This window comes from Bos grunniens, chromosome 25 (assembly GCF_055505025.1).
Source record: "Bos grunniens cultivar Pamir isolate PY7600 chromosome 25, Bosgru_T2T1.0, whole genome shotgun sequence".
Lineage (NCBI taxonomy): Eukaryota > Metazoa > Chordata > Mammalia > Artiodactyla > Bovidae > Bos > Bos grunniens.
The window spans coordinates 21,137,739-21,164,525 of NC_141189.1; the positions used below are offsets into that span (position 1 = coordinate 21,137,739).

A 26,787-nucleotide genomic window follows, 5' to 3' on the forward strand; every position below is an offset into this window, starting at 1 on the left:
TCACCCTGGGAGCCACCCTTGACTTCCCTCAGTGTCACGACTCACTTCCGGTCACCAATTCTGTCCAATCTGATCCCAAATTACCACTCAAAACCAGCCTACTTCCCTCTGTGGGGAAAAAAAAAACAAAAAAACAAAAAAAACAGCCCCTGTCTAGGTTCTCTGAAGCCAGCATCGTTTCTCTCTGATGTCTGTCATCCTTCAGATCACACGTGAAATGTCATTTCCTCAGAGTCTTCCTGACCTGCTAGCCTAAGTTTAATCTGCTTATTGTACAATCCCGTTTGAAACTTTCTAAGCCACTTTATTCTTTTCAATAATAAAATGAGGATTAGAAAGAGTACCTACTCAAAGACTACTGGGAGATTAAATGGAACGACATATTAAAAACTTGAACAGAAAAATTAAGCCTTAGTGCCTGGCACATAGTAGGTTCATCATAAATATTAGCAACTGCCATTGTCACTGTTATTATCACTATTAATAATAATACCTTTCCCTCCTAGACTGACTCCATTCAAGCAGGGAAACCACAGGCTTTATTCACCTCCGCACTCCTAGTGTGAGCTCATGAAAGAAGCTCAATAATATTTAACTGACTGATTGACTGGTTGAGATTTGAAGCCGAAGATCACGCCCCCATCCCACCCATTCCCCCAATATGTCTCCTTCAGCAGACCGAACATTTTCATCCCCCCCAGTATATTTGGGATATAGGACACAAGCTTCTCACCATCACCCTACGTGCCTGAGACAAGTAAAGTCATAACAAAAATGCCACAGGATGGAGACTTTCCACTTGCTTTCCTTTTTATTTGAATAAGACCACTGAGGGTGGAAAATCTAAGTACAGAAAAAAACTGGAAGAAAACACATTACATCTGAAATGTTGATGGTGGGAGTGATCTCTGGTTGTAAGGACTTTGAGGTCTTGATCTTCTTTTTATAATACTTAATTTCCCTAATATTTTTATATGATAAAGCAAATGTAGAATTTAATCAATTTCATGAGGTTAGGGGCTTTTTCACTCGACAAAGAATTAAGCAAACTTATATTGAAGCTTAAATTATCACACAGAAATACATTTCAACTCATTTAAGTCCAATACCATGGAGCAAGAAATTATGGCCCCCAAGTTTTCCCTCCTTTATCCTGTGGTTGTTCCGTCACTAAGTAGTTTCTGACTCTTTGCAACCCTATGGACTGTAGCCCACCAGGCTCCTCTGTCCATGGGATTTCCCAGGCAAGAATACTGGAGTAAGCTGCCATTTCCTTCTTCAGGAGATCTTCCTGACCCAGGGATCAAACTCAGGTCTCCAGAGTTGGCAGGTGGATTCTTTACCACTGAGCCACCAGGGCTTCCCTATATACCAGCAACAAACATTTAAAACATAAGTTACACAATAGTATCATTATACCTAGGAATACATATAAAGAACTATGTGAAATAAATCTGCACAGAAAGTACAGAATATTTTATAAAATATTGTTGAGAGAAATTAGTGCATTATGCACATGTGTGTGTGTGAAAATGAATATGCTGATTCTAATATTTCTACAGAAATGCAAAGAACCAAGGATGCCTGAGGAAGAAGAAGGCTTAAAGACTTACAGCACCATATATCAAGTATTATTACAAGTCTGCAGTGATGAGACAGCCTGGTATGGAGCAAGGACAGACAAACAGACCAACTGAACAGAAGAGAGAATTCAGAAACAGGCCCATGAATACATGTGTTGTTGTTTAGTCACTAATTCGTGCCTGACTCTTTTGCGACCCCATGACTGTAACCCACCAGGCTTCTCTGTCCATGGATTTCCCAGGCAAGAACACTGGAGTGGGTTGTCATTTCCTTCTCCAGGGGATCTTTCTGACCCAGGGATCAAACTGGGGTCTCCTGCATTGGCAGGGAGATTCTTTACTGTCTGAGCCACCAGGGATGCCTAGCAGATGTATTAGTGAAGTGAAGTCGCTCAGTCGTGCCCGACTCTTTTCGACCCCATGGATAGTAGCCTGCGCCAAGCTCCTCCCAGGCTCCTCCATCCATGGGATTTTCAAGGCAAGAGTACTGGAGTGGGTTGCCATTTCCTTCTCCAGGGAATCTTCCCAACCAAGGATTGAACCCAGGTCTCTCACGTTGTAGACAGACGCTTTGCCGTCTGAGCCACCAGGGAAGTCCAGCAGATGTATTACACCCATGTAAACCCACAAACAAGAGACAGAACATCTGAATCATCCCAAAAGTTCCTGTTTACAATGAAATCCCCTCACCCCAGATGCCGCCCTTCATAGCCATCAATCTGCTTTCTGTTAGCACAGATTAATGGAACTACACAGTATACAATATTTTATGCCTGCCTTCTTTCATTCTGATTAATGTTTGATTATTAATGATTAATAATGCAGTTGTCAATATCAGTAGTTAGTTCATTTTATTCCTGAATAATATTCCATTACACAGTTATTCTCTGGTATGTTTATTTGTTCATATGTTGATTGCTGTTTGGGGATTTTTTTTCCTCCAGCTTCTGGCAATTATGAATAAAACTGCTACAAATATTCATTTACATGTCTTTGTGTGGGCATATAATTTAACCTACCTTGGTAAATACCTAGGAATGAAACTGCTGTGTCATGTAGTAACTCGATGTTTAACTGTATAAGAAACCACCACTTTTTTCAAAATGATTGTACCTCTTCAATTTTTAGAATGAAAACAATTCAATACATTATTTTTTAATAGGTTTATAGGTCTCTTGGGGTCTCTGTGGGAACGAGAATTCACTCTAGATATTCAATTAAAACACTAGAAACTGTGGGAAATTGTTACCACAACCTAGGGTTAGAGGTATAATCTAAAGACACAGAGTAACAAGATCGCAGTGAGAGCTGAATCAAGGAAGAAGGACCACCGGCCAGGAGCTGTCACTGCAGGAGGAAGCCAGAGACAGAGGGAGGGAGGTGAGGGTGGAAAGAACCCCAAACCCTCCCTCTTCCAGCCCTTTAGTCTCTGGCTACCACCTCCCATTGGCCCAACTCAGGACAAAGGCTGTCAGCAGGAGAGCTCAGGAGACGCGGTCCACAGAGGTCTACCTCCCCAGGCACAGGGCAGGGAAGAAAAGGGGGACAATAGTGGCCCTGGAGAAAGGATCATGGGGAGAGTAATTAGACACTGTCTGTCCTCAGGGGAAGGGAGAAGAAGAACAAAGATTTGCAATGCTGCTGGAGGTCAACACTCACGAACCAACTGAACCACGTTATCATTACTGCTGTTACTACTACAACTGCAACAACCACCATGACTACCATTGCTACCACCAACAATACCGCTAACAGCAACAACAGCAACCATGTTGAGCGCTCACCATCTCCCAAGCACAAGCTAAGTGCTTATAGGGTTATTTCACGTAATCCTCATGACAACCACAGAAAGCAAGCCTATGATTATCCCCACTTCACAGACAGAAAAAGGGAAGACTTACTAGGCTTAGAAAACCTGCCCAAGGGACTCCAGAGGGTAGGTAAGCCCTAACCACGACTCCATACTGCCTCCCTCCAAGGAGGCCCCAAAGACTCAGGCACCACTGCTCACCCTGGGGTGAGTGGTATGGACAAGGTACTCACCGCCTGAGTCTCCCCGTTTGTGGAAGGAGGTCTACTGATTCCCCTGGGACTATCTGAGCACTGAACGTAACAGGGCAGTTCCACAAACCTGTTTTGAGCTCCAGGGACCCTGTAACACCATGATCTCTAACCCCATGAGGGCTGCAACAATTCCCTTCAAATGAAGAAACAGTGGTTCAGGAAGACTCCTGGAACCTTTTTCTTTTTAAATTTATTTTATTTTAATAGGAGGATAATTGCTTTACAACTTTGTGTTGGTTTATGCCATACAACAAAGCGAATCAGTCATAACTATATGTATATCCCCTCCCTCTTGAACCTCCCTCCCACCCCCTCCAACCCACCCCGCTAGGATGTCACAGAGCCCAGAGATTACCAGAATCTTAAAGCCACTTGCCAAAGATCAAAGAGCTAGTACGAGGCAGAGAGGGCTTCCCAGGTGGCGCTAGAGGTAAAGAACCCACCTGCCAATGCAGGAGACATGGGTTCGATCCCTGGGTCAGAAAGATCCCCTGGAGGAGGGCATGGTAACTCACTCCAGTATTCTTGCCTGGAGAATCCCATGGACAGAGGAGCCTGGTGGGCTACAGTCTGTAGGGTTGTAAAAAGTCAGACACGACCAAAGCAACTTAACATGCATGCAAGAACGCAGGGCTACCTGTGCCCAAAGTCATTCCCTACCCTTCAGGAAAGAACAGGAAGGGTAAATAAAACATGACATTTGTAATACAGTGTATAAATGGTGAGGGTTTGGCACCTTCACGCTTAGATGCACGAATTCACTGCACACCAGGAGACTCCAGTGTGGGTTTTGGGCTTTGCATCAGCAGCAAAGCTTTGGGGTGGCCGGTGCTCATGTGCTTCCCTCCATCGCCAGCTGCTTCACCTGCAGCGCCCTGTGGCCCGGAGCCTGGAGTTGCCCAGGGCAACCACCCACTCATTCAGGCATCGTTTCCTGATCCGGAGTGTATTTATGGGGGGGAGTGTCAGCGGGTGTTTCTACCCTTTGGTGCCTTCTTAGAGATGACGTTAGCCTTTGGCACCTCCGCTGATTTCCCAAGAAATCCAACGAGGGCTAAATACAAACGCACAAGCTGCTGCAGTCTGGAAACTCAGCATTCTTGTCATGTCTTAATACCCTGTCATCTGAGCAACACTCATCCTCCATGCACTTTGAAATCTCTTTTGCTTTACATTCTGCCAAAAGGTTCCGATGTTTCTGTACTGGCATTGACATGATGGAGAAAGGAACATGTGAGCCACGAAGGCTTCAAAAATAGCCTGGAACTTTTCAAGGAAGGGGCTCGTAGTGGGATGACAGGCAAGCTATTCTGCATAACAAAGCACCGTGTCCCCGGAGTCAGGCACAAGCCCACCCTCCCCCACGTACACACACACACACCCATCAATCACTCCCTGAAATATCATATCTGTGGGAGGACGAGAGGATTAACGGGATGATCAATGAAGCTCCCGGGAGAGCTGGTGGATGGACTCCATGCAGTGGGAAATTCTCTAATGGTAACAGGTCAGTTTTGCTTAACACACAGTAGGTAGGGCTTCCCGGGAGGCACCAGTGGTAATGAACCCACCTGTCAATGCAGGAGACCTAAAAGGCTCAGGTTCGATCCCTGGGTCAAGAAGATCCTCTGGAGGAGAACATAGCAACTCCAGTATTTCTGCCTAGATACTTTCCCATGGACAGAGGAGGCTGCCTAGCTGTAGTCCATAGGGTCACAAACAGTCAAACAGGCTTGAAGTGACTTAGCACACACGCACTCAACCCACAGTAGGGGCGGTGTTGGTGATGGTGGTGATGATGGTGGTGGTGGCGATAACAGAAATGTAGAGGGGGAGGAGGAGGGGAAGACAGCAACAGCAGTAATAGCTACTATCTATTGATTGCCTACTATGTTCCAGGCACTGCTTTGAGCTCTTTACAGTTAATCCTCACCACGCTATGATACAGGAATTACCAACAGCCCCATTTTACAGCTAAAAAAAGGGGGGGGTGCCTTAAGAAGCTAAGAAACTTGACAGTAAGTGACAGTCAGGCTAGAACCTAGACTATCTGACTCTGGAGTCTTAATTCTTAACTGCTGCCTTCCACCTTACACGCTCCCCAAAAGAAGCCAACATCCCATGTTCCCATTACAGGGGATGGAGGGGAAGAGTTCTTCATCTTAAAATTGTATGATGAGACAACTCACAGAACACTTCTCTCTGGGCCCTCGGTCGCTAGGAAGGCCTTGAAACCCGCAGGGAGTCTCAGCATTTACAGGGCAGGCACCCTGAGGGAGTATTTTCACCCCAAGAACACTCCGAGGTAGGCAGCCATATTATCCTCCACTTTCGAGGTTAGGAAATGGAAGATCAGTGAACCATTTTTCCTTGCTTCCCTCCCAGATCCGGTCTTCACCTGCCTCTGCTGTGACCTGAGCCCTGGGAGGCTGACCCCTACAAAATGAATCATCCAGGCCCCTTGCCTCCTGGTTTCCAGCTGGCCTCAGACAGGTAGAACCAACAGGTGACTGGAGAGGAGGAGAAAGGCTAGGTACCTCCCCCGCTTCTTCCTTAAATTGATGGCACCATTGGGAAGCAGTTATGTCCCTTCAAGACCACCACTTGTGCCAACAATTCCTTCTGCCTTAGGCTGCAGAGTCCCCACAAGTTAACTCCACTAGTTTCTTCCTCCCTGTTGTTGTTGTTCGGTTGCTAAGTCGTGTCTGACTCCTTGAGACCCCATGGACTGCAGCACGCCAGTCTCCTCTGTCCTCCACCATTTCCCAGAGTTTGCTCAAATTCATGCCCACTGAGTCAGTGATGCTATCTAACCATCTCATTCTCTGTCACCCCCTTCTCCTTTTGTCCTCAATCTTTCCCAGCATCAGGGTCTTTCCCAATGAGTCGGCTATGTGCATCAGGTGGCCAAAGTATTGGAGCTTCAGCATCAGTCCTTCCAGTGAATATTCAAGGTTGATTTCCTTTAGGACTGACTGGTTTGATCTCCTTGCAGTCCAAGGGACTCTCAAGAGTCTTCTCCAGAGTCTTCCCCTCTAGAGGTGTTAAAGAACCCCTTCATTGAAGGCCTCTGGGGGATGTGTTTCCTGCTGGGATCCTGACAGGTACAATCACAGAGGCAGAGGCAGAAGAACTTGTCCAGAATCGCACAGATAGTGAAAGGCAGATCAGGCTCGTTCTGAGCCTAGAGTCCACCATCTCAAGCACTCTGCCATATGGCCTCCACAAAGCAGGGGCCACCAGCTCTGAGACCTATGAAGGTCAGGACAGTGGCTAAATGAGTCAAACAAGTGGGTGAAGTGCAACAGCAGGAGTTGGGGGACAGAGGCAAACCAGAGAGTACATGCCCCACTTAGGGGTAACCACCTATAAAAGCTAGCATTGCAGCACAGTGCTCAATGTACCGAACACAAAGTACCTTCATAAGCATGTCTCACATTTTCGCAGGAATCTCACCACTCTCTCCAAAACCTCCCACTGTTAGGCACTGCTCCTGGTAGCATCTTCAAGTTCTTTTCTCCTCAATCCTATTCCCCATCCTTGCCACTCAGGCTTTTAGATCAGTTCTCCACTTTAACAAAGATTCAGGCAACAAAGATAATTAATTATCTGGCTTCAAAGGCTGCTTCCTGGACCCACTGCATTTTCTCCATGTCGGCCACAGCCACCACCTTCTTCCCCGCCATGGGTAACTACGGATGCTGCTTCTGTCCTCTTGATATAGGCTGGATGGGGGCTGGGAACAGGAAGGATGAGAGAAGGAATATTCACACTCACTGCCTGCAGTCTGCAGCACAGCAGTGTCATCTGTGTTGTGGGCAGAAATGCCACAGGAACCTCCTGCAGGACGGGGAGGAGATGCCCTCTGCCCCGATGACCTTGACATCAGCCCAGCTGCTGGTGTGCAGAGCAGAGACTCCCCTCCTCCTAGAACCATTTGGGGAGCATCTCACAGCAGGGGCTGCCAACTGGAGGGCTGGGGATCCCAGAGTTTGGCCCACATTGGTGGCTTAGACGGTAAAGAATCCGCCTGCCATGCGGGAGACCTGGGTTCGATCCCTAGGTTGGGAAGATCCCCCGGAGGAGGGCATGGCAACCCACTCCAGTATTCTTGCCTGGGGATGCCCCATGAACAGAGAAGACTGGCAGGCTACAGTGGGCTACAGTTCATGGGGTCACAAAGAATCGGATACAACTGAATGATGAAGCACCGCACGGTGCTTCACAAAATAATATATAACCACAGCCAGTACTTAAAACCACCGCCGGTTCATAGTTGTTGTTGTCGCTTTTTAATTTTTTGAAGTATAACTGATTAACAATGTTGTGTTCATTTCCGCTGTATGGCCAAGTGAGTCAGTTATGTATATTCTCTTTCATATTTTTTTCCATTACAGTTTATCATAGGAGAATGACAAAAGCCCCTTGTGCTATACAGTAGAACAGGCTGTATATACTAGTTTGTAACTGCTAATCTCACACTCCCTCATGGTTTTTAAAAATCCAGATTTCTGGCTTTTCTTTCCAAAAAACAGAAGTAATGGCAACAGTGGGCCCATATTCTTGTGTGGTGACAAAGCCATTAAACCCCAGTCCACTAACATGTAAACTACAAGAGGGCGGAGAGTTCTCTCTGGTTCATTCTCTGTCTCCACACCTACAACAGTGCTTGGCACGTGGAAGATACTCAATAGGCATGTGTTGAAAGCAGGAATAATTGCTCCCCCTCCAAGACCACCTTGGATTCTCCACTTCACAGCAATCTCCACCCAGCTCAACGTGCTCAGTTAATTTTCCTCCCAGACCCCTGCAGATGACTGAGTTATGAGACTGCTCCAACTCACAGTGTGGGATTTAAAGGCAGGAAAGACACAGTCCTTGCTCATTGGAAGGAGAAGATTAGAGGACAGGATTATCATCATCCCCTACAGAGAGGGTACGAAGTGCCAATAAAGCAGGCTGAGCACAGAAGAATTGATGCTTTCAAACTGTAGTATCGGAGAAGACTTCCGAGAGTCCCTTGGACAGCAAGGAGATCAAACCAGTCAATCCTAAAGGAAATAACTCTGAAGATTCATTGTAAGGACTGATGCTGAAGCTGAAGCTCCAATCCTTTGGCTACCTGAAGAGTCGATTCACTGGAAAAAACCCTGATGCTGGGAAAGATTGAAGGCAGAAGGAGAAGGGGGTGACAGAGGATAAGATGTTTGGATGTCATCACCAATTCAATGGACATGAACTTGGGAAAACTCTGGGAGATGGTGAGGGACAGGGAAGCCTGGCATGCTACAGTTCACAGGGTTGGGAAGAGTCAGACACAATTTGACGACTGAACAACAACAACACTAGATGCCAAGCACATATTGGCTCCTTTAATCCTCACTACAGCCGTGTGGTAGGTCCTATTATTACACTTGATGTGCAGGAAAGGAAGGTGAACTCAGGAAGAGAAAGCAACTTAACCAAGATCACACAGCATCAGGCAAGGAGGGCAGGATTCAAATCCGGGCAGGTGAGCCCCAGAGCACATGATCAACAACCCTGCAATGAGAAGGGAACATCCAGACCTCAGAGACCCCTTGCCTTAGTCCTCAGAGCCCTCATGAAGCCACTGCCCAGCAGAGATGGAATTCTGGAACTTCACGGCTGGAAGCAGTGATGCTCTGGATTCATTTAACGCATCTTTGACTCAATTCAATGGGGAAGCCACTGTGAGCAGATGCTCTACCAGGAGCCACCCGAGAAGATGTTTAAGGCACACAGTTTCACTTGGCCTCTGGCATCTCAGTTGAAGATACCCCCATGGTCCTCTTAGTTTTGCTCTAAGAAAAACATCAAATCACAGATGGTGTTTCTTCAAACTGCAGGAGCTGCAGCGGCCAAGAGGGAGATCACTCAAACTTGGCCGACCTACTTGGACCCAAGGGCCTCAGCAGGAGAAAGGAAGCATCCAGTCCAAGAGCGCCACAGAGCAGCTGAGGCTAGCAGCTGGAGATGAAGATACGCACAACTAAACAACCATCTGGCTGCAGCAGGGAGAGGGGCGGCCCTGTTCCGCATCTGGGCAGCTTCCAGAGGGGGCAGAGTGGTGGCGCAGAAGGTTCAGGAAACACACAGACGACTCAGCTAAAACCCCAGCTCTACACATCCAGCAGCACATCCTTCTGACAAGGCAACTCCGCTCTTGAAGGGATTCTGTTTTCTCATCTGTACAATGGAGCTGATCAGATTTTCGTATTTGTTCGTAAAGACATTGTAGGGCCCAGTGGTAAAGAACTTGCCTGCCAATACAGGAGACCTAAGAGATGTGGATTCGATCTCTGGGTCAGGAAGAACCCCTAGAGGAGGTCATGGCAACCCACTCCAGTACTCTTGCCTGGAGAATCCCATGGACCTAGGAGCCTGGCCCGCGACAGTCCATGGGGTTGCAAAGAGTCGGACACAACTGAAGCAACTTGGCACACACATAAAGTTATTTATACATTTACTTATCCATTCGTTGTTCATCAAACATGCACTAAACGTCTACTGTGTGCTAGGCACTGCCCCAGACATAAGGGTAAATGACAAGTGAGACAGATAAGGTCTTTGCCCTCCTGGAAGGTGCTGTATAGAACTACAGTCCCGTCTCCCCATCTCTGAGATGGAGAGAATAGTGACTTTGGGAGGTTATTTAGGGAACTAAAGTTATTTTTATATAAGTAAAAAATAGCACACATTTCCTTATCAAGCACAAGGCCAGAGGTCAGGAAACCTTTTCTTCAAGGCTAAGAGAGCATTATTTTAGTCTCCACAGGCTCCTCAGTCTCAGTCACTACTACTCAAATCTTCTGTGTAGCCCAAACAAGGAGCCACAGACAACGTGTGAACTAACAGACATGGCTATGTGCCCCCAAAATTCTGTTTACAAATTAAGCCAGTAGATCCATGAGCCAAAGTCTACCGATTCCTGCTCTAGACCAGTTGTGCCCAGGAGGACTTCCTGCAATGAGAGAAATGTTCTCTATATGCACTGTCCCTTGGAAGGTGGCCACTGTGACTGACAATATTGTGTCAGCAAAGACATCACTTTGCCGACAAAGGTCCGTCTAGTCAAAGCTATGGTTTTTCCAGTAGTCACGTATGGATGTGGGAGTTGGACCATAAAGAGGGCTGAGCACCGAAGAATTGATGCTTTCAAACTGTGGTGCTGGAGAAGACTCTTGAGAGTAACTTGGACTGCAAAGAGGTCAAACCAGTCAATCCTAAAGGAAATCAACCCTGAATATTCATTGGAAGGATTGATGCTGAAGCTCAAGCTCAAGCTCTAATACTTTGGCCGCCTGATGCAAAGAGCCGACTCATGGAAAAGACCCTGATGCTGGGAAAGACTGAGGGCAGGAGGAGAAGGGGACGACAGAGGATGAGATGGTTAGATAGCATCTCCAACTCAATGGACATGAATGTCAGCAAACTCTGGGAAAGAGTGAAGGACAGGGAGGCCTGGCATGCTGCAGTCCATGGGGTCTCAAAGAGTTGGACACGACTTTGTGACTGAACAACAACAATTGGGACTGAGAAACTGGATTTTTTCATTTTATTTAACTTTCATTAAGATTTAAGTAACTGCATGTGGCTTGTGGCTACCACAGTTCACAGCACAGAGAGACATGCCTTCTAAGGCATTTAATCCTCCCGGCAGCCCTAAAGTCCTCGAAATGTCAGCACGCTGTCACAAGCACACCCTCAATAAACCCAGGAGAGGGTTTACTGTAATGACAATGGTGACGCGGGAAGTTCTCAAGCTGAGAGTCAAGTCCAAGGATGACCCATTCCTGTGGCTAACCAGAGGGAGAAACATCATGTAGGGATCAACAACTAATTGAGACAAAATGAGTCAAGGGAACTGCCTCATGCAGCCACTCCAGGGAACCCTTGGAAGTCTTCGGAAACATACCCCTCCCCAACCTTAATGAGCCTCTTCCCCAGGAGGGGCAAGGCCACCCTCCTTCGATCAAACAGGCCAACACGTGCCAGCAACACTCCACCAACCTGGACACCCTAGCGACATCAGAGAAGACCACCTCCCACCAGAAGGGCAGTGGCCTCCACCCCCTAAGTGAGACTCCCCCCGCCCCCGTCAAGGAGAGCAATGAGGCGGCTGCTGCTCACTGATGTGCCGCAAAGGAGGCATCCCAGCCTCTCCCTCTCTCCCCTGAATTTTCAAAATGCAAATTTCAACTCTCCAACGGGCCTGCTAAGTTTCACTTTCTGTCCCAGGCTAATAAGAGCTGCCACTTGTTGAGGATGTATTATGTGCTCGGCACCGTTGCTGCTGCTGAGTCGCTTCAGTCCTGTCCGACTCTTCGCGACCCTTTAGCCCACCAGGCTCCTCTGTCCATGGGATTCTCCAGGCAAGAATATTGGAGGGGTTGCCATGCCCTCCTCCAGGGATATTTCCAACCCAGGGATCGAACCCGGGTCTCTTATGTCTCCCTGCATTGACAGGTGGGTTCTTTACCACCAGCACCACCTGGAAGCCCATGGAGACACTGGAAGTGCCTAAAATTGAGTAACCAAAAAAAAAAAGAAGAAGAAAAAAAATCAGTGAATGAGAAAAAAAAGGAGGCAGCAGAGGAAGAAAGAGAATCATACCAGCTGTCACAGAAGCTGAAAAGGGGAAGAGCTTTAAGAAGGGACAGCCATCAGTCATGTCGATGCCACCAGGAAGATGAAGACATAAAAGGCCATTGAAGTTAGGATCTTGGGCCACGGTTTGGGACGCCCCAGAAGCAGATCCTAAGATGCTGCCTGAAGCGCAAGCAGTTCCTCTGAGCAGTGATTCCCGGGAGTACCAGTACGGAGTGGGGAAGTGAGACGGGGAGGGAAGGTAGCCTAAAAAGGATGCATTTTCAAGCTCGTTACCAGTTTGGGCAACTAGATCTTCGTCCTGCTGGGGAACTCAAGGAATCACAAGCCTCAGAAGTATTTCTCCCTCACGCTCATCAGTTACTGTTGAGAACTGCTCCTAGGGGAGGGGTCACTCTTTGCCTGTCCAGCCTAACACGCAAGTAGACAGAATGAGCCAGTGTCCAGAGCAAGCCCTCAGACAAACAGATGCAGGCGCTGCCAGGCAGGAGTCAGGCCAGAATGCAATGACATGGATGGGGGAGGGACACAAGCAACCCCCAGCAGTGTCTGCCACCGCATGTTGTCAGTCTCTCTGCACCTCAGTGTTCTCATCTGTAGAATGGGGGAATATCACCCAGAACTGCTGTGAAGATTAAATGAGGATAAATCCATACTTAGCCCAGCGCCTGGGAAATGGTGCTAATAAACACATGCTGATATTTTTACTTGGGGTGACCTCTGGGGAAGTGGTTTCTATCCAGGGTTATGGAAAGGGGGACGACAAGTGGCAGCAGAAATGCAGACTGCTAATCTGAGGCAGCACCAAACCCAGGAGACTCCGGCTGGATAAATAATAATCGCTGATATTCTATTTAAACAGCAAGCAAGCTTGTGCCTATTTGTGTTCAAAAGTCCTCAATTTAGCAAAAAGGCTTTCCTGCTAGGCTCTGCCTGTCCACCCATCCCTTTGGAAAACATCACTCACTCCCACTATTGGAAGCAAAACAGCAACAGTACCTTCACTCAGTATTTTTTTTTTTTTTTTTTTGGGTCCTATCCCGAAGACGCATTAGTGAAAGGTTTTAGAAGATCAAGTAGAAAGGGACAAAGAGAGATTCAGAAATTGCCCCCACGGTGTCAGTTTCTCAACAGTTAGAGCTCCTTTTTTGGCCGGGGTTGATTCTAAAAGCAAAATGGAAAATGGCCAGGCACATAATGATGAATCACCATAACACCTCTCATATGCACAGAGCTCACCAGGGTTTTCAGCGTACTGCTTCCTTTATCCTTGACATGATCCGCAGGGGGTAAGTAATGTATCTAAGTGTTTATTTTGTAATTATCCTAACAAACATTTATATAACACTGACAATGAGCCAGACGGTCTTTAACTGTTTTATAAATATTAATTTGTTTAATCCTGGTAAGAATTAGCTATATGAGTTTCCATTATTATTCTCATTTTGCAAATGATGAAAATAAGGCACAGAGATGATAAGTAATTTGCACACAGGGGTTAAGCTGCAAAACCAGGAGCTGAATGACGGTTGGCAGACTGGATCCAGCGTCTGGCTCTGAACCACCACTGCTACCCCTAAGGCAATGAGTGAACTTGAGCTCTCCTAAACCCTGGCACGAAATCAATCTATTTCTGCAGGCATCGGTAAGGAGCCACTTAAAGTAACAAAGAAAGAGAAGAAGAAATAACCATCGCCAGTAGCTAACATTTATCGAGCATTTCCTAAATGCCAAGTGCGGCACTCAGCAATAATCACAACAACAATCTTCAGAGCAGTGCAAGGAGGTAGGACTATTTTGAAAGTGAAAGTAGTCTCACAGTCCTGTTCAACTGGTTGTAATACCATGGACTGAAGCCCGCCCGGCTCCTCTGTCCATGGAATTCTCCAGGCGAGAATACTGGGGTGGGTTGTTATTTCCTTCTCCAAGGGATCTTCCCAACCCAGGGATGGAACCCGGGTCTCCTGCATTGCAGGCAGATTCTTGACCAACTGTGCCACTAGGGAAGCCAGGACCATTTTATCCCCGTTTTATAGATGAGGAAATGGAGGTTTAGAACTTTTTATAAGCTCATTCACCTCAAGAGTGGGAAAGCAAGCATTGGAAGCCACATCTGCCTGCCTCCTTCTAAATGTACTTCTAACTTTAAGATCAGTGAACCCTACAGGTAGAGAATAATGGAGCTAGGAGTTGAAGGAGAGTGGGTCCATCAACCACCGTTCCCCGGTGATAGCCAAACAACGTGTGCTCAGTCACTTAGTCGTGTCTGACTCTTTGTAACCCTTTGGACTATAGCCCACCAGGCTCCTCTATCAATAGGATTTTCCCAGGCAAGAATACTGGAGTGGATTGCCAGTTCCACCTCCAGGGGATTGAATTCTTTACCCACTGAGCCATTGGGGGAGCCCTTACAATGGGGAAAGGATTAAGACAAAGAAGTGTCTTTGCGGCTGATTCAGAGGATGGTACAAATACTGTAGTGAATGGTGGGGAGAGGGGATTTGCTGAAAACTCTCAGGAACAGTCTGAGAGACCCAGACTTCAAGAAGGACAGGGAGCCCTGAGGTTTCACGTAGGACCAGGCACAAAGGGAAAGGAGCTCTGTGTCCCCTGAGAACTAGAATGTGTGGCTAAAGCTTTGTTTTGATGGAGTGTTTTTGTCTCCTCTCTCCTGGGACAACTGAGGCTTTGGGTGGGTACTCAAGTTGTTCAAAACAGTAAAAAATAAAAGAAACAGAAAATGTTTCCTTCCTTTTTCTTTACTCTTTCAGAGCTTACTATGTTTAGGGGCCATACAATTTCTAGTTTATCATCCAATTCTACTTAGATTAAAAGTCATAGACTTTCAAGCCCTGACCAGTGTCTCCTGGACAAGTGTATGTCCTAAAACTTTTTCTTTTAAAAAAATATGCAAACGTTTATAGCAGCTTTTTGAGGTAGTTGATTTACAACACCAAGGTAGCTTCAGGTATGCAACACAGTGGTTCAACTGTGAAGAAAGCTGAGCGCCGAAGAATTGATGCTTTTGAACTGTGGTGTTGGAGAAGACTCTTGAGAGTCCCTTGGACTGCAGGGAGATCCAACCAGTCCATTCTAAAGGAGATCAGCCCTGGGTGGTCTTTGGAAGGAATGATGCTAAAGCTGAAACTCCAGTACTTTGGCCACCTCATGTGAAGAGTTGACTCATTGGAAAAGACTGATGCTGGGAGGGATTGGGGGCAGGAGGAGAAGGGGATGACAGAGGATGAGATGGCTGGATGGCATCACCGACTCGATGGACGTGAGTTTGAGTGAACTCTGGGAGATGGTGATGGACAGTGAGGCCTGGCGTGCTGCGACTCATGGGATCACAAAGAGTCGGACTGAGCGACTGAACTGAACTGAACTCCATTTAAAGTTATAAAATGTTGTCTATCTTCCCTGTGCTGTACAATATATCCTTGTAGCTTATTTATTTCATACATAGTAATCTGCACCTCTTAATCATTACTTCTCCCCCTTTCCTTCTTTCCAACTGGTAACAACTAGTTTGCTCTCTACGTCTGTGAGTCTGCTTCTTTTTTGTTATATTCACTACTTTATTGTAGCTTTTGGATTCCACAGATAAGTGATTAATATACAGTATTTCCCTGTATGACTTATTTCACTAAGCATAGTGCCCTCCAGGTTCATCCACATGATAGCAAATAGCAGCATGTCATTTCTTTTTTACAGCTGAGTAGTATTCTACTCTTAGGTATACCACATCTTCTTTATCCATTCATCTGTTGATGGATACTTGGGTTGCTTCTGGATCTTGGCAATTGTACAGAATGCAAATAATAACATTAATATAAACAATTATGGTGCGTGTTGCTGTTCAGCTGCTAAGTCACGTCCAACTCTGCAACCCCATGAACACCAGGTTTCCCTCTCCTTCACTAAATCCTGGAGTTTGCTCAAACTCATGTCCATTGAGTTAGTGATGTCATCCAACCATATGTCACCCCCTTCTGCTCTTGTCCTCAATTACGTGTACCCCAATGTTCATCGCAGCACTGTTTATAATAGCCAGGACATGGAAGCAACCTAGATGTCCATCAGCAGATGAATGGATAAGAAAGCTGTGGTACATATACACAATGGAGTATTACTCAGCCATTAAAAAGAATACATTTGAATCAGTTCTAATGAGGTGGATGAAACTGGAGCCTATTATACAGAGTGAAGTAAGCCAGAAGGAAAAACATAAATACAGTATACTAACGCATATATATGGAATTTAGAAAGATGGTAACAATAACCTGGTGTACGAGACAGCAAAAGAGACACTGATGTATAGAACAGTCTTATGGACTCTGTGGGAGAGGGAGAGGGTGGGAAGATTTGGGAGAATGGCATTGAAACATGTAAAATATCATGTAAGAAACTAGTTGCCAGTCCAGGTTCAATGCACTATACTGGATGCTTGGGGCTAGTGCACTGGGACGACCCAGAGGGATGGTATGGGGAGGGAGGAGGGAGGAGAGTTCAGGATGGGGAACACATGTATACCTGTGGCGGATTCATTTTGATATTTGGCAAAGCTAATACAATTATGTAAAGTTTAAAAATAAAATAAAATTAGAAAAAAAAAACTTTTTATTAACTTCAACTTTATTCATATTGGATACCATTGTATATATCCACTAGGTCTATTTTCAATAGTATCTCTTAATTTAATAAGCAATTCATGAATACATTCTCCTTCCAAAAGGTTAAATCATTTTTACATAATCAAAAATTAGTTTTCTAATCTTTTCCTTTATGGCTTCTGGGTTTCTCCCACTCAGCCTTACCTGTATATGCTCCTAAAATTTCCTCTAATATTCTTTATATTATTTGTACTTTAAAATCATTACTCTGTCTATAATTTACTCCCCCCATAATTTCTTTTTTTATAAGATGTGAGTTAGGAGTCAAATTTTGCATCCTTCCATGTGGCCATCCAATTACGCCAGCACCATTTATTAAATAAACCATTCCTTTTCCCATTGATGCAAAATGTCACCTTTTAATACATTAAGCTCCCATGTTTCCCAAGACCTTTCAGTCCTTTCGGGACGCCTCACATCTTATGCCACAGCTGGAAGAATTTTCAGTAATTATTTGAGAAGTGTTTCATGGCTTAACAATAGGTATTTTATCTTTTAAAAGACATTTCTTAGAGGCACTTTCACACACTGCCAGTGGGTGCATAAATTGGCACAACCTTCTGGAGTGCAATTTAGCAAAATCTACTACAAGTGAAAGTGTTCACATCCTTTGCCCTAAAAATTCTATTTCAAAGATTATTCTACAGAAATAGTCACTGAAGTGACCAAGAATGTTCACAGATGCACTACTCAAAAAGAGAGAAAAGTGGATTCAATCCAAATCCCTATCAATAGGATATTGGTCAAATTATAAAAGTAAATATAAATACCCAATATGGTAGTCATCCTATTATGAAATACTACATCACCATTTAATAAAGTTGAAAGTAGAAGTTAGTCACTTAGTTATGTACGACTCTTTGTGACCCTATGGACTGTAGCCTACCAGGCTCCTCCGTCCATGGAATTCTCCAGGCAAGAATACTGAAGTGGGATGCCTTTTCCTTCTCCAGGGGATCTTCCTGACCCAGGGACTGAAACCAGGTCTCCCGCATTGCGGGCGGACTCTTTACTGACTGAGCCAACAGGGAAGCACCATTTTAAAAGGTAGATCTAATAAGGTATTCATATAGGAAAAAGTCCAAGATATAACAATCCCCCCCCCCACAAAAAGGTAGGCTGTAAAAACTGCATATAGGCTATGCTTTCATTTTTGTTAATTAGAAATTTATATTTACAAGTAAAACATTTCACAGGATAATACAGCTAAAGCTTAAGTCTGCAGACTCTATAAGGTAGAAACTTTCTATCTAGACTACATAGTTATACACTGTTACATTCTTTTATAATAAGTGTTTCTTCAGTGACCAAAAATACAGAGATAACTAAAAAACACAAAAACAGAAATGCAGACAACAGCCTACGAATGAGTAAGTATGAAGTAGTCCCATCTGATGAATGAGAATCCCATGGCACCAGAAGTCAGTGCAGGAACAAAACTCAAATTCAAAGGAAAAGTCCTTTCAGCCCTGCCGAGCAGAGGCCACTCCGACCCACGGCATGTCATCCCCTCGGCAAGTCACCCTCTCTCTGGCCTCGCTCCAGCTGCACGGCCTTGGTTATCCCACATCTACCAGGCTCGCCTCCATCAGGACCGACCTACTAGTCACTCGTGGGCAGTTCAGGGCAGAGGCAACCAAAGGAGAGGTAAGATGACCCTTCCAAGGTCTTGCTCGGAAGGTCTTGCTCAGCGTGGGAGAAGCAAATGCCTCACTGGAGCCTGCTGAGGTCCCTCAGCAGCACCCAGCGCAGGGGAGCAAAGGGGTTGAGTCCAGTACTTCTCGATACCCAGCCCTGGAAGGCCAGGGGCCTGCATCTCATCTCTCCATGTGCTTCTGTGACGGTGTGTGTGTTCAGCAGCTCAGTCACGTCTGACACTTTGCAACCCCATGGACTCCTCTTGTCTATGGAATTTATTAGGCAAGAATACTGGAGTGGGTTGCCATTTCCTCCTCCAAGGGTTCTTCTCGACCCAGGGATTGAATCTGTGTCTCCTGAATTGGCAGGCAGATTCTTTACCACTAGCACTACTTAGAGAAGCCCTTTGTGATGTTATAGTCAACCTTAATCATTACTCTGCCCCCTAGAGAATACATCCACCTGCCCTAATGCTCACATATCCCCAGATACAGAACACTGGGCCAGGCTAAGACACTGTGCTGTGTTGGGGATGGGGGAAAGAATGGGGCCACAGAATCAGTGAAGAACCTGCCTGAGAACAGTAATGAACTGAAGTAGTCAGATAGGAAAGATACGTTTTTATGTATCATACATATGGGATGAAAGGCCAGTTATAGTTCACCAAAGAAAGAGCTGTTAAAAGCAGACAAGACTGGCTGACACCATATGATGATCATGATACTCACACTAATGACTGGCATTTAATAAGTGCCTACCTTTATCCTGTGCCTGGCATTGTTCTAAGTGCCTTATATCAACTCACTGAATCTTCACTTTAACCCTATGATGTGGGTATTTTATTCATAATTTACAGACAAGGAAACTGAGGCATGAAGCCACGTCACACAGTAGGCAGTGGGCCATGAAGCCAAGTCACACGGTAGGCGGTGCAACTGAGCTGAACCAAGGTGTCCTGGCTCTAGTGCCCACGATACACTGTAAGTTCAGCGTGTGTGCGCTCATCACTGACCACTCCCTAACACTTTCGTTCCTCTCTTTACTCCGTATCATCTACACTGACTCTCATGGAAAGGCAAAGGTAAGCTTACCCGCATTGGGGAAAATCTCCAACCATGGGTCTTGATATGACACTTCCCAGAGGAAGTGCACAGAGCCTGCAGAGCCCAATCCCCTTTCTAAGGAATTCCCCCTGGAACAGCCCCTGAGACTTTTGTCCTATGAACTAACAAAGCTCCCCTGGACACAAAAATCAGCCTAGGAGGCTTTCCTTGATACCTCCTTCTGTCTACCCATCCACGTCCCACTTATAAGTCTCAGATTTATGTATTTTTTAGTCCTTTTATGCCATTCACCACATTTAATGTCTGACTGCCCTCTGACTATAGACTCTTTAAGAACAGTGACTGTAGCTGTCTTATTCATTACTGTCATCCAGAATCCAGCATAGTATTTGACAGATGAGTAGGTGCTAAATGAACATTTGTTATGGAACTAGATGGATGGATGGATGAATAGACAAATACATAGATGGATGGATAAATGGATGATGTGGCTTGGCATAAATTATCCATACTGGATAGAGTCAAAGTAAACCAATGAGGGCCTCTCTTGGGTAGAGGATAAGAAACATAAGCAGATAGCTTTGGTGAGCTTTGGTAAACATCTACCCACATGGGTAGATGCCCACAGTCCCAGGTCTAGAAGAGGGGTGGTAAAGGAGTCTGTCTTGGGGTAACCATATGGCTGAGGAGAACGCTGTACCCTCCATCCCATTTCCCCATACATACCTGCAGTTAACCCTCACTCCACCCAAGGTATTCTAGACAAGTCTTTCCTTTGCAACCAGAAGAATCCACTTAGCACTCAGGGATATTTCACTGCATTCTAACTTCAGACCAAGATTCAAGCCAAAGGAATAACTGTAAGGAGAAAAACTTCAAACAGAAGGGAGTCTTTCTAAAAGTCCTCAAAACACACAAAGAGAGATGTGCTCTACCAAATAAACCTAATACAGCTGTTCTTGGCTGTAAAATGATCTCTGTAGCCCCCAATGCTGTCCCCAGACTTAATTCTATTGTACCCCATGGGGTTGCTTTCCCACCAACCTGGCAGCCCTGTGCCCAAGAGAACTTGGACCAGGAGATACAAATGACTATGTGATTTTACTTATGGACTGAGTACCACCAAACACATACAAACACACACACACACTGCTTCAGCCATACTGAACTCTCAGGCATTCTCTTCATGCACCATGCTTTCCTTTCCATCAGCCTGAAATGTTCTTCCTCTAATTATTCTTTGCTCGGTTAACTTGATTATCAATAAACATCACCTCTTCTTGGAAGGCCTCCCAGATCTATCCCCAAGATGTGAACAGATGTTCTCCTGTACACTCTCAGAATAGCCTGGGAGCACCTCAATCATGGTATTTCTGCATTGTTTTGTAATGGTGATTTACATCTCTCCCAATTAGATGGTGAGCTCTTTGAAGAAAAGACTACCGTCCATTGTAATTAAAGCATCTAACTCTCAATGAACATGTTGAATGAATATACAAATGAATGAATGAATATGTTAACACATCACATCTCCTGTTGGAGCCCTTTCTTCCTGCCATGAAGTTCTTCACTCAACCACTCACAAATTCTTGAGACCACAGGAAGAAAATCAAATAATCCCCAAAGCTCTAATTGGTAAATGAAAACAATAGCTAAAATGAAACATCATTTCTAACAGGATGAAAAGCTCTCAGTAGCAAATTCTCAATTAATTCCAACAGCTCCTGAGTGTGATGCTCAGAGCTCTCTCTGAGCTGCAGCAGGAGTGTGCCCAGTGCCAACTGGACAGCAGGTGCCCCACCTGAATCGGGCAGCCCCTGAGGAGCAGACGCTCAGGAAGGGAAGCCCCCAGCCAACAGCCAGCTCATCCACATTTTCAAGAGAAGCTGGAAATAGTCTATGGTTTCTGAACGTTGGCAACAAATCCAACACTGGAAAACAAACCCGCTGTGGATGGCTATTTAAGCTTCCTCTGGAGTAAATCAGAGAGAGGGCTTAGTGGTGAACGCTCAGGCTCTGGAGAATCATGGTCATGGGACTCTGCCATTCACTAACTGAGTCCCTTCCACAAGCTGTTCAAGCTCTGGGCCCCAGGAAGTGTGTCAGTCACTCAGTCGTGTCCAACTCTTTGGGACCCCATGGACTGTAGCCCGCCAGGCTCCTCTGTCCATGAAATTCTCCAGGCAAGAATACTGGAGTGGATAGCCATTCGTTTCTCCAAGGGATCTTCTCAACCCAGGGATTGAATCCGGGTCTCCTGCATTGCACACAGATTCTTTACCATCTGTGCCCCCAGGAAGCCAGGAGGATAATGGCATCTCACAGGGCTGGTATGAAGATGAAATGCAATAAGGCACATGGAAGGCTCAGCACAGTACCCTGCACGTGGTAAGCCGTAACCAAATGCCCTCTTTCTACAGGCCACCTGGGGACCAAGGTTCGTAGTCTCACCCTATTGCACTGCAACTCCAAACCCACAGCGCTCACTCCTAAACCTGCCAGCTCCAGCTGCATCGCATCCAAACATTCCCCAAGCTCCTGAACTAGCTTCCCTCTGTCACCAGATCCGTGTGCAGAGCATTTCCATGGCAATAACCTGCTCCACAAAAGGTACAGTAAATATTTACTATTTTTTCACACATTTCCACTTATTTGGGTATAACAATCTAACTGGCACTCTCCACGGCTTTGGAAAATGACAATGGAGAAGCCAAGCCTCTGGGAACTAAACGGAAGAGCCTGCTGCAGCGGGGACAGCAGCCAGCCACGTGGCTGAGGAAGAGCATCACGTGGCCACAGATCCAGAGACTTCAGGAAGCCGGGCTTAAGGATGCCTCCCAGAGCCGCTGAACACCCTCCAGCCACCCCATCCTCCCAGTGGCAAATGCAGTAAGGAGTACGTGGCAAAGATTCTTCACACGCCCCCAGCCATCTCTGTTCCTCTCCACTCAGTGCCCCGAGCACCCACACACAAGCACAGGTCCTCTCAGAGAATATTTCAGCCTTGTTCACATATACACAGAATGCAAGACCTACTCAGTTTTAAATGATAAATGCCCTACATGTACATGCAGGTACACACATAGGCACAATAACCAGCAGAACTGCACTGTGCCCGCTCAGGAAATGGGTTGGGGCGGGGGGGGTGGAGCTCCCTGGAATGAGGGGTCTTTTCTGCTCTGCTCGGGGCTTTTGAAATGTCAGCTGAGCCAGGGAAGAGGCTCTGATTCACACCTTGACTCACTCCCTTCTCTGCAGCAAGACCCCATCTTTGCAGGGAGGGCAGCACACAGCTTTTTCATTCACTCCCTCATTCAGGCATAAAACCTGTTTTCAGCAAAAAAAAATAAACTCATTCAGGCACAAACTCTATGCCCAGCCTTGCACGGGTCCCTGAAGAGACAGACATGAAGACATAAATAAATTGTAGTCCCTGCCCTCAAGTTTCTCACTGTCTGACAGATGGGAAACAAACAAGTCAGCAGAAATCAAAGTGCTATCAGAGGGGAGACGAACCCAGAGCCATTCAGAAGACTGAAACATCCAACCATGAAAGTGTGACAGGCCCACGTGGCGAAACGATTCATAAACAAAAAGGAAAGGCATGCGACAGACCAGGGGGATTTATTGTCAGCACATAGCACAGACAAGGGACTGGTCTCCACTATATTAAAGACAGCTAGTATCCATCAGTAAGAAAAAGCCCACCAGAAAAATGGACAAAGTAATATGAAGAGGGGATTCCCAGAGAAAGAAATATGAATGAGCAACAAGCACATGAAGATGTGCCAAACTGCATGAATACCTGGGAAATGCAAATGAAAACAAGATACTTTTGCACCCATTTGATTGGCAAAAATGGAAAAGAACAGTTAAGTCCCAGTGTTGAGGCCCATGTGGGTTGAATGAATGGTGAACGGAGGAGTAAAGGTCCCATCAAGCCCCTCACAGGTTGGAGGATGGATATTCCATTTCTTTTGCTACTTCTCCCTCTCCTCCTGTGTGCTTTGCACATGACAGATACTCAGCAGTCCTCTGTGAATCAAGTGAAACAGGACATATTGCTACTTATCTGAGCTGTAGAGGTTTCTTATTATTCAAATGCCCATCCCCATTGCTCTTCTGGGATTGGGGATGATTCAAGGAGGCTAATGGATCTGGGAGCAGGAGCTGGAGACAAGGAAGAACAGGGCTTTTTATCCAGGGCCCAAAGTGTTCTTTCAATGATGGCCACTCCCCAGTCCTCCCCAGAGGTGAATCAGGGTGTTCTGCATGTCTCTCACTCACAGACAGAAATGGGGACCAGAAAAAAAAGGCAGGGCGGGGTGTGTGTTGTGTGTGTGTGTGATTGTTCACCGTGGAGAATAGGGAAGAAATAGACCAAGAGACAAAGCAGAGAGCAAGGAGACGCCTTTGCTAAAGTGAAACTGCAGGGAAGCCCTCCCCTGGGAGGCAGAGAAAAGCCTTAGAAATGGAGGTCCCAGGCCAGAGGGGCCTGAAGACACCAGGAGAGATCCCTTCTGTTCCACCCAGTAATGGAAATAACCAGCATTATTGTTTACTGTGTGCTGAGCACTGAGCTAATTATAAGACCTTCCGGTGCCTTATCCCTACAGCCCTCTGATATTGGTACATCCATGCTTATTTCACAGAGGAACTCAGAGAGCTTAATCAACTTGTTTGAGGCCACACAGCTTGCCAGTGGCAGCACTGGGATATGAGCCTAGGTCTGTCCAACTCCAGGGCCTCCTTCTCTTAACCACACTGCTTGGCTTTTAGCTGGTCTAGTACTAGGAACTTGGGTCTCAAGCAGGAAGTCTTGCCCAACAATGAGTTAGGACTGGAAGGAGGTTTATCCACCAGAGGAAAAGCAGGAACACAATGCAGGGGTGGGGGGTGTGTGGGAGGGTGTCTGGGGGAAGTTGGGGCCTCCAGTGGCCCACACATCTCAGAAGGGAGTCTGGAACCTGGGGTACTTCCGGGCTTAGGTGAGTGTGGGTGTGCTCACCACCCTCCCCACCCACATCTGTTTCCCCTAGAGGGATCAACAGGAAAAAAAAAAAAAAAACTTCACTTCAGAAGGGCTGAAGCCGCTGTTGGCAGAAGCAGCAAGGAAGTGGGCAGCTGGGGGGACCACATCCGCCCCACAGCCAGGCTCCCTGGGACATAATGGGTGGTGGCAACAGGGGGAGAGGGAAGGAGTCTGGTCCCTCGGCCCAACTGAAGAAGGAAAAAGGCTCTGAGTCCCATCCCAGGCTGAGATGCAACCTGGAGTCGGGTTTAGCTGGACTCCTGTGCCTCTGACAGATCTCAGAGAGATCTGGCGCTAACTGTGAGACCCTGGGCAGCTGACTCAAGCTCTCCGGCTTCAGTTTCCTCATCAGTGAAACAGGGATGTGAATGGTCTATTCCCAGGGAACAAAGTTAGGACTGCGGGTGGAGATTCCCCTTAAAACAGCTTGTACCTGCTGGCTTTGTGCTTACCAGGCCACCTCCTCTGCCACCAAGTCGGACACTATGAGAGCTTGTCTGCCTACTTCACTGCTGTGTCTCTAACACCTACAACCACGTGTGGCACACAGTATGCACTCAATAAATATTGGTTGAATCAATAAATACCAGGTGCTCAAAAATATTTGTTGAAGAAAACTACAGGAGATGTAAGAAGGAATGAAAGGAGATAAACAAAGAGAGGAGAAGGCAGGACGTGAACCCCCAGGAAAATTCCTAGCAGTGGAGGTCAACCAGTTAGCCAAACCACTTCTTTTGCCATTCTCTCCTCAAGAATATTAAATGCTTTGTCATAGTAAACAGTACAGCTGATAAGTAGGCAACGGCCAGGCTTACTTTCTAATCAGTCTCTGAGCAAAGACTTCCTTTCCTTTTCTTTTCTAAGAAAGCCCCATAGGACAGTTCTTTCTTTCCCCTCTGACTTTCAATCCCATTCTCAGCCCCCAGCATCCACCCATAGACTCTGGAAGAGTATAATCATCTAATGTGCGCAGAGTGCAAAGTGCAAGCTCTGTGGCAGAGTGTATAGCTCCAGGCCAAACTCAAGTGTATATCCCTGAATCACTGTCACTAGAACAGCTGGCTCTATTACGACAACTCCTTGGGTAGCCAGTGAAAACCCAATAGATGTGACTAGACCTGGATCTGAGGAAGCCCATACTATTTACGAGTGATCTACAAGGGCCTTTCCACATCCACAAATCTCTTACAGAAGATAGGTGGTGGTTTAAAATATGCACTTTGGAGCCAGATTATTTGGACTCAAATCCTGGTTCCTTCACTTACCAGCCATGTGACCTTGGGCAAGTTAGTTCACCTCTTCAGTAGTAAAAAGAGGGTTATTACCACATAGTACCACGCTGGTGTTTAATCATTAAGTCATGTCCGACTCTTCAACCCCATAAACTGTAGCCCGGCAGGCTCCTCTATCCATGACATTTCCCAGGCAAGAGTACTGGAGTGGGTTGCCATTTCCTTCCCCAGGGGATCTTCCCATCTCAGGGATCTAACCAATGTCTCTTGCATTGGCAGGCAGATTCTTTACCACTGAGCCACCAAGGAAGCCCTCACAGGTAAGAATACTGGAGCGGATTGCCCTCCTCCAGAGGATCTTCCTGACCCAGGGATAGAACTTGAGTCTCTTATGTCTTCTGCATTGGCAGGTAGATTCTTTACCACTAGCAACACCTTGGAAGCTTAGTTATATTATCATGAAAGTGGAAGTCACTCAGTTGACTCCAACTCTTTGTGATCCCATGGACTATACAGCCCATGGAATTCTCCAGGCCAGAATACTGGAGTGGGTAGCCTTTCCCTTCTCCAGGGGATCTTCCCAACCCAGGTATAAAATCCAGGTCTTCTGCATCGCAGGCAGATTCTTTACCAGTTGAGCCACAAGGAAAGCCCTATACTACCATATTATTAATACCTCACTGGGCTACCATGAGACAATGCATATTAGAGTGCTCTTGACAGCTAAGATTCTTATTTACAAACAACAGAAACCCACTCTAACCAGTTTAGGCAGAAAGACCATTTAATCTCTGGGAGGCTAACAGAATCTGACTAGAGGCCCCACAGCCCAGAGGAACATCTAAACCATAGCACAGAACCCATCCTGAGAGG

The 26,787-nt window shown here is 46.2% G+C and overlaps 1 protein-coding gene and 1 long non-coding RNA gene across 3 annotated transcripts in view; one reads left to right on the plus strand and one right to left on the minus strand.

Annotated features, from left to right (window-relative positions):
• The window catches only part of PRKCB (protein kinase C beta), a 374,895-nt gene that overhangs the window by 229,440 nt on the left and 118,668 nt on the right, over window positions 1-26,787 (minus strand). The window lies entirely within an intron of this gene.
• Window positions 13,498-15,812, plus strand: LOC147345246 (uncharacterized). Its single transcript, XR_015155020.1, has 2 exons — window positions 13,498-13,564; window positions 13,771-15,812. It is a non-coding gene; the product is annotated as an uncharacterized LOC147345246 (long non-coding RNA).